Raw genomic sequence first — 8,120 nt, 5'->3', positions numbered from 1 at the left:
GCAGTTCGGAGTACAGTATGACGGAATTGTACATTTTCGTTCCTGGAACTTTTTTCTAAAAGTAAATGACCAATAAACCACATTAAAAAATCACCTTATTTTCATTTTGTATAACTACGAATTATCCTCATTTTTGCCATTATGTTTTGCTGATTTAATAATTAAGGCGAAATGTTCAATTTTCTTTTTCGGGCTTTCTTTTCTTTTCAGTGTTGTAAGTGTCGACCACTTTTTCACTCAAGACCACTCTGGATCAAGGTACGATGATCAGAGCGATCTTATAAGCTGTGTTCTCGAAGATTCACGCAGTTCGCAATGCAGTACGACGTGGTCACAGGTTTGAGGTTCTCCAGTCCTCCAGTTGCATCCTTTATAGATAATACCGTCTATACCGTGGTTGCTCAGAACTTGGGTCAGCTTATAGGAGTACGGAATGTCTAGTGCTTTTCTCGATACAACCGACAGGAAAAAAGAATTCTGTTTACCTTCTCTTGCAGCATGTATATTCCCCTATTATCTTCAGCTTGTTCCGCGTCTCCTAGGACGTGATCGGTTAATTTTCAACATCAACGTAGAACAGAAGTCCTGGGTTGCTTCCCACCGAATCCCCTGATGAGCTTCGACCCACGAAATGCCCAACTTCCATCCTTTATGAACAGATAACAGCTTTTGGCGTGTTCTTTCCGAGATGGTTGTTGGAAAGGGGGCGCTCGATTTTGTTGCATTGTCACGCCTCGGTTTCAACAATGCCGGACACCTTCGCTGGAGAAAAGGGGGAAAGGAAAGCGGTAAAGAAATAAAGACGATACAAAGTTAAATATAAAGAAAAACCTCAAATTTATTGAAGAAAGAATCTTTGGAAGAAACAAAGAAATAACTTTTATAAGAAAAACCCTTATGAGCAGATAACTCGTACAGTTTTAGCGTGCTCTTTCCCGTCCGGTCGAATGGTTGTATTTGTTAGATTTGTTAAGATTTGGATTTGAAGAAAAGAGCCTATATTAATTTCACATTATGGAAAACCTTTTTATAAATTTAGCAATCAATATAACTACATAGTACTTACAAAACTATCTTAAATATGCCCATTTGTAGACATATTGCTTTTTTTTTACGGCGATTGTAAATTTTCTTGCAGACCGGCTCAGTCTTAACATTGCCAAGGATTGTAACAGGATTGCAATCCTAACCCGGAGGGTGTTCTACCCCCTTTTAAAACTAATAAGACCTTCATAAATTGAACTTAAGCCCATTGTTTCCGCTTGGATATTACATCCAGGGTGACCCAAAATTAACGCAAAATTTGAATTTGCCGCCATTTTTGAAACCAGGCCGGAACAATATTTCAAAAATAATGAAAGTTTGGCGGCCGCAGTTCGAAAATTTTATACAAAATATGGTCAAAATAGTGTTTTAACATCGTCAACTGTGAAAAGATTAATTCAGGGAGACTGGATCAGTTTGAGACGCTAAAAACACCGGTCGTCCAAAAACAAGCCGTTTAAATGTCAAAATCGAAGCAGTGCGTGAGAGTGTTGGTGAAAACCCAGGAACATCAATTCGGTGTCGAGGACAAGAATTGATAGAAAAACCTACTTAGTTGAACTATTGTTCAATAATGAAAACACGTATCGTATAACGCTCCATTTTTACTAACCCTAAACTCTCATCTGTCAAATTGTTCTTTTTTCAGGGTTGCCAACAATTTTCTGCAAAAATGGCGGCAAATTCAAATCTTGCGTTAATTTTGGGAGACCCTACTCTTTAGATTTTAGTATTTACTACCTCTTTTATTCTTCTGAGTAACTGAGACCCATGTGAATTATTTCAACATTTGAAAAGTAGAATTTATGCCTACCTATATATTTAATGTTTTGATTGTCCGTTATCAGTTCTGGACTTATAGCCCCAATCAGTAACGTGACCAATTTCTATTTTTATTCTCTGTTTTTTACGGCCAATACATTTCAAGGGACATTCATCACACTTGAGTCACACATGTAAAGAGCTAATTTTATTCTTATATTTGTTACGACAATTGATGTCGGGTATTTATTTCTTTAGTGGTCGATACTTCTCTAATACCAAAAACAGAAATTTCATAACGTAACATACGTCATGGCCATTTTAAGTCATATTATACAAGTCTATACACCTTCTGTGCAAAAACAGTTCAAAGCATTAATTTCTCTGTATAGAAAATTACGATATATACAAAAATACCAAAGTACATAAATTCGGTCAAGAAAATTTGATATCGTCTGTTAACAACCTTAAATATATCCATCTGTACAAACATTTAAGATGGTTTTGTCAGTTCTATATAGTTATATTGATTAATAAATCAATTGTACAAATATGTTTTCCATAATGTGAAATTAATTTAGACGCTGACGATGACCTTACATTAGATTGAAAGCTTGGCAATAACAACCGAGTTTGCTTTTTTTTCAAATCCGCATTTTAACAAATCTAAGAAATAAAAGCAACCAGTCCGGAAAGAACACGCAAAAAGCTATACGAGTTTTCTGCTCATAAGGAATGGCAGTTGGGCATTTTGTGGGTCAAAGCTCACCATGGGATTCTCGGAAACGAAAAGGCAGATAGGATGGCTGAAGAAGCAGCCCAGGACTTATTGCTTCACGTTGAAGTCGAAAATGAACCGATCATTTCCGTAGAGACGAGGTACAAGCTGAAGAAGAGGGACGAATGGGAATACTCATAAAGTGCTGCAAGAGAAGGCAAATGGACAAAAACATGTTTTCGGTTGTATCGAGGTGACCCTAGTTCTGAGCAACCACGGTAAAGACTAGGATTATCTCTACAGGCTTAAACTGGACGATGATGGATTATTCAACTACAGGACTGGAGAACCTCAAACTTGTGACCACGTCGTGCACTGCGAACTGCATGAATCTTCGAGAACACAGCTTATGACCGCTCTGATCATCGTACCTTGATCCAGAGTGGTCTTGAGTGAAAAAGTGGTCGATACTTACAACACTGAAAAGAGAAGAAAGCCGAAGAAGAAAATTGAATATTTCGGCATAATTATTAAATCAGCAAAACATAATGGCAAAAATGTCATTTACTTTTAGGAAAAGGTTCCAGGAACGATGTACAATTCGAGCATTTATTCGAGTTTTACTATTTTATTTATTTATTAGTAAATATCGTAGTAGTATGTTGCCTTCGAGGTATTACGGCAAATAACATAATCGGATGAAGATCTGAAGAAAAAGAGTAATAACTACTTGAAAGGTATGAACTCAAATCCTCCATTTGTACGCAATATTATATTCATTTGATGGCTTACATTTGGCCCTCGTTCTATTTATGTGGACGAAGCCAAAGCCATTTTCCGCAACAAAAATCGCTCCTGTTAAAACATTTTTAATTGTGCAGAAATGAAAGTATCATTAAAATTTTCTAATTATTCACTAAACTCACCTTTAGAATTCATGGAAGCAATTTGGGATTAAAATTAAGGTATTTCCGAGTAAAACGCTGTTTCAAGCAATTTACCCATCTCCACTCGTTCTATTAGTAGACAGTTCGGTTAAAATCGACTAAACGGATATCTGTCTGATAACATATTTCAATGGACCACAGATGTGAAAAACATACATTTGTTACCCGTGCACTATTGAATTATTGTCACTTTCAGCAGATTAGTACATGTATTTATTGTCATACATACGTATATGTCATTACTATATATAATGTTAAATACATGTTCAATAGACGTTTTTAACTTTTTAACTAACAGCAACATAGTATTGTAATATTTGTAATAGCACATGTGAGGCTGACCCAAACGAACGACAGACAACCATGTAAACTCTAACAATCAAGTGAACTATGATATTACCGAGTCCAATAAGGCCTTGTCGTTTTTTCTTCCGAGCCGAAGATTGGCTTGGCGGAAGGTTAAACCGCTTGGCATGCAGTAGTGGATTATTCTGATCTGCAAGTTTTCGAACTATTGACCTGAGGTAGCTGGCAATTGCAGACGTGCCAGGTGTCTCACCATCCACACCGCATTCGATAACCGTAAGCACCTCGCGGACCAAACCAACAAGAGTACAATGCGCGTGCCATTAATGGTGTACGTCGGCCGTGTGGGAGGAAAGGTGAAGTGAAGTTACACGGACCACATAACCTCTCCCGTTGTTATGCGACCGTGGCAGCCCCTGGTGGAGTATCTCTTCGGAGACTGGACTAAATGAGTTTAGTTGTTTATCCTGTGAAAAAGAAACATATACAGACCAGGGCAGGTGGATTTCTATGCGGGAGTGGGCGCAACCCGATGTGGTAAGATCACAAACCACCCATTTCCCAATTTACAAAAAGGAGAAGCTCATAGCCTGATAGGCTGATGCAATGTGTAACTGAGGGTAAACAGGATTGACTCGGGATATGATGCGCAACTTAAAAGCGTGAGCTCATGGTCTAGGAATATTACTCGAGGGGGATTGTCTTGGATAGGTGGTGATGCGGACGCTTGAACGTAACGCACCTAACTCGTTTATCTACTCAGAGAACCGGTTTCATTTTGGGAATCACGGAGAACTTGGGTGGTACTCGAGAAGTGGCGCGAACCTGAATAGGTAATTTTTCTGAAAAAGTTTCTCAATGTTTTGCGTTCTAAGATTACTTCTGAAATACTCATCACAACCCTTGGATACAAGGAGGTTCTGGCACAAAGTAATGATGCAGCCCTGGGTGAACTGAACAAAAGATAACCTGTATTCATATACTGGCGGATGAAACCGTCAATGGACGACGGCGGGTACCCGATCAGTCTCACAGACGGTTCTGTTACCAGAACCTGTTGACTGAACTACGGGCGCAAGCAAAGTTCCAAGCCCATTGCTATTGGGTTAGAATTCGTAGGAGCTTAATGTGTGTGTGGGGGGGGGGTTAGTTAGGTTTCACGCTGTTGTTCGCGTGGTGCTGTTAATCAGAAACCTTTCACTTATACTGAAAGCCAGTGGCAGACCGTCTGTTGGAAGCTCGTAGCTAGAGGGGCCTCTCCACTTGTGGTGATGGAAAGACCAAATCTATCATCGGTAGTACGCAAACATTGCCAGAAGTCCCTTGAGTTTCTAATCGCATTAATACTGCCAGGGGCAACTTGGGAAGAAATGCGTCTTGATCCTTAGGGATTGAAGCGCTTTTCTAGTAAAGAATATAAGAGATGAGGACTATTTGTCATGAGCAGAATTATGTCGCCTCCCACCTTGCTAAAACAAACGTCTAATGAGATCATGCGCCATAGACGAAAAAACTCATCATCTTTAAGGCGATGTGACCACTCTAAGGTACTAACTGCAGACGTACCAATGAGCACCCACCATCAGCCAGGTTTGACGGGATTCTTTTGACCTCCGAGTTTGAATCTGACGACTATATGACAGCCACATTTATTTAATCGGACACAAGATAAGGAATTTCATTTATAGGCTAGGTGAGTGGGAATCTTGTACTTTAATGACATTGCCTCAGAGAGTTGAGTAAACTTAGGTTCCTTTTCTCTTAAACAAGACTTAGGTTCAGCACGACAAGTCATAAAGCCGGGAACACACTTACCCGATACAACGCCATGCGATGCTACCCGACGCCTTGCGTTTTGGTAGGGTGTGGACATCTATGAGACGTCAAGCGCACGTCATGTACAGTCACACAGCGTGTATCACAATGATCACTATGACAATTGCAACGCCTCTTTTGTTTTTAATGAACCACTTTGAGCAAAACCTTGTAATAAATTGTTAGCTAAATTTTATGAGCACAACCATGTAATACATTGTTAGTTAAATTTAATTGTTTTAAATAAAGTTATTCCGGTGTTTTAATAAATTTTCTGCCTAACCATAATAATTAAATAAATTCTATAAAAACTCATGAATTTTTGATCTCGTTGAATTTGGTTTACATTAAAATAAGAACGTTTAAATTAATACAATGACAAAATTACATATACATAGTTTGAAATAAACTACAAAAAATATGAGTGTCCTGTTCAGACGCTACTCGACGAAAATGGTGTAATGTTATGAGCAAAACCATGAACTAAATTGTTAGTTAAATTTTATGAGCAAAACCTGTAATAAATTGTTAGTTAATTCATTATATCAAAAAATAGTATTCCGGTGTTTTGGTCAGTTTTCTACCGAACCATTGAAATTATTATTTATTTATTTTTTAATAAAAACTAATGAATTTTTGATATCGGTTAATTTGGTTTATATTATAATAAGTACATATGTTGTAATTAATATAACGGCAATAATACATGTAGTTTGAATAAAAGTATGAGTGTCTGGTTCTTTTGTCTTCGACTGTACTCGATGCTACCCGACGAAAATCTGGACAGTGGGGATCGCATGGCGTAGAGTAGGGTAGCGTTGCATAGCATCGGGCAATCCAATCTTATGAAAATTAGACTTTGTATTTGCGTCGGGTAGCATCGCATGGTTGCGTAGGCTAAGTGTGTTCCCGGCTTTACGCTGTTTTCTCATATACTTTGAAGGCAAATCCAAAGGCCTGAAAACAATTGACAACTGATTATCTTGCACGAGGGCGTGAAAATATACCATGAACTGGAAACACGCTTGCTTTTGGCACATCTGAAAAAGATGTTCAATCAATCAGTTCAAACAGAACCATTAAATTCACTAGTTTTTAGTTGAGATAAAAAAGTCAGTGTCACGAGCGGGATTCGAACCCATGATCTTCGGCTAGATACGCCGCTGCTCTACGGGCTTGAGCTATCGTGACATCGATCCACTCGGACACCAATTTCCCATCTCAACCCCACCTTTTGAATTTTCCCTCCTTTTTGCCATTTTTCAAATGCCATTTGTCGTCGAGAATCCAACCTGATTACACACAGGAGCTTGTGGGTTCCAATCCCGCTCGCAAGTCTGACTTTTTTATCTCAACAAAAAGCCTTAATTAACTGAAAGAACCATTAAATATGAAGTAAGTTGAGAAAACGTATTCTGAATTTCGTCCTTAAAATTATTGTGATAAATTTTATCCAAGTGTCTCATTGCAACTCTTTAATTTCAAGATTGTGTATTTTTACTTAGCATTGTACTTTGTATTTAGCCGTAAATTTGGAAGAAATAAACGGAGAATGATATTTTCATTTTCATTCTTAACTAGTCAGAGATAAACGAAATTGAAGTCTGGAAAGCCGAGTCCAAACATCGTAGATCAACCAGCGGCCACTCGAGCTTAATAAAACTTTTTAATTACTATACTGATAAAGTTTCAATTAAAAACCTTTGTGCATTAATAAAACGACGTCAATTTGCATATGTAAAACGCTGTTTGTGCGAAGCCCCGACTCCGGAACGGAATCGTAAGCCTTTTGTCGTTTAATTAGCCTTCTTGACTTTACTCATAACGTGAAAAGAGTCCGCATTCCTTTTAAGCACATTCCTACCATTTGGAGTCAAATTGTTTATTATGTTTTATCATGAAGGTTTTATTCCAGACTTTATGCTTAATTGTATTACTTAATATCATTTCATCAGATCTCATTAAATCAGTGGTCCAATTTCAGCACTTGTGCAAAAAGTGACAAGTGACGCCACGCTATCGCATTTCTCAGTCTTAAAAGGCGGAGGTTGGAGGAAAGGTAAATATAGGGGTTGTTGAGAAGATGCTTTCGGGGGCGGCGATCGGAGGGTGGAGGTGAGTAACGACTTTGGTGGTTTAAGAGACGAGGCTCGCGGGTGGCATCAGTCTTCATCTCAATGGTTTATACCAATTTCCTCCATTAACGAGCTTGATGGAGTGCGGACTGTGTACATGCGGTAATCTGACAACACACCGCCCCCGTACGAATCTCCGAACCTAGTGGCAAATAGTTAACGATCGTCCAAACAAGAATCATTCAAATTTAAGTTTAATTTTAACGAAAAGATATATTGTTAATGAGTTCAAAGCTAACTTGAGGTTAGCGAGTTTGAAAACTTAATTAATAACCAAAAGAGATTAGAACAACATGGACGATTTTTAAGTTTTCCTTCCTCAAAAAGATTGGTTAAAAATATTTAAAATATTGTTTTCTTTGTTGAATCACGTCCAAATTATTTTATATATAT

Source organism: Cimex lectularius, unplaced genomic scaffold (genome assembly GCF_000648675.2).
Source record: "Cimex lectularius strain Harlan isolate CLEC.00 unplaced genomic scaffold, Clec_2.1 scaffold374, whole genome shotgun sequence".
In the NCBI taxonomy this organism is placed as follows: Eukaryota; Metazoa; Arthropoda; class Insecta; order Hemiptera; family Cimicidae; genus Cimex; species Cimex lectularius.
The sequence above is the reverse complement of the archived record's forward strand: the minus strand, read 5'-3'. Positions refer to the sequence as shown.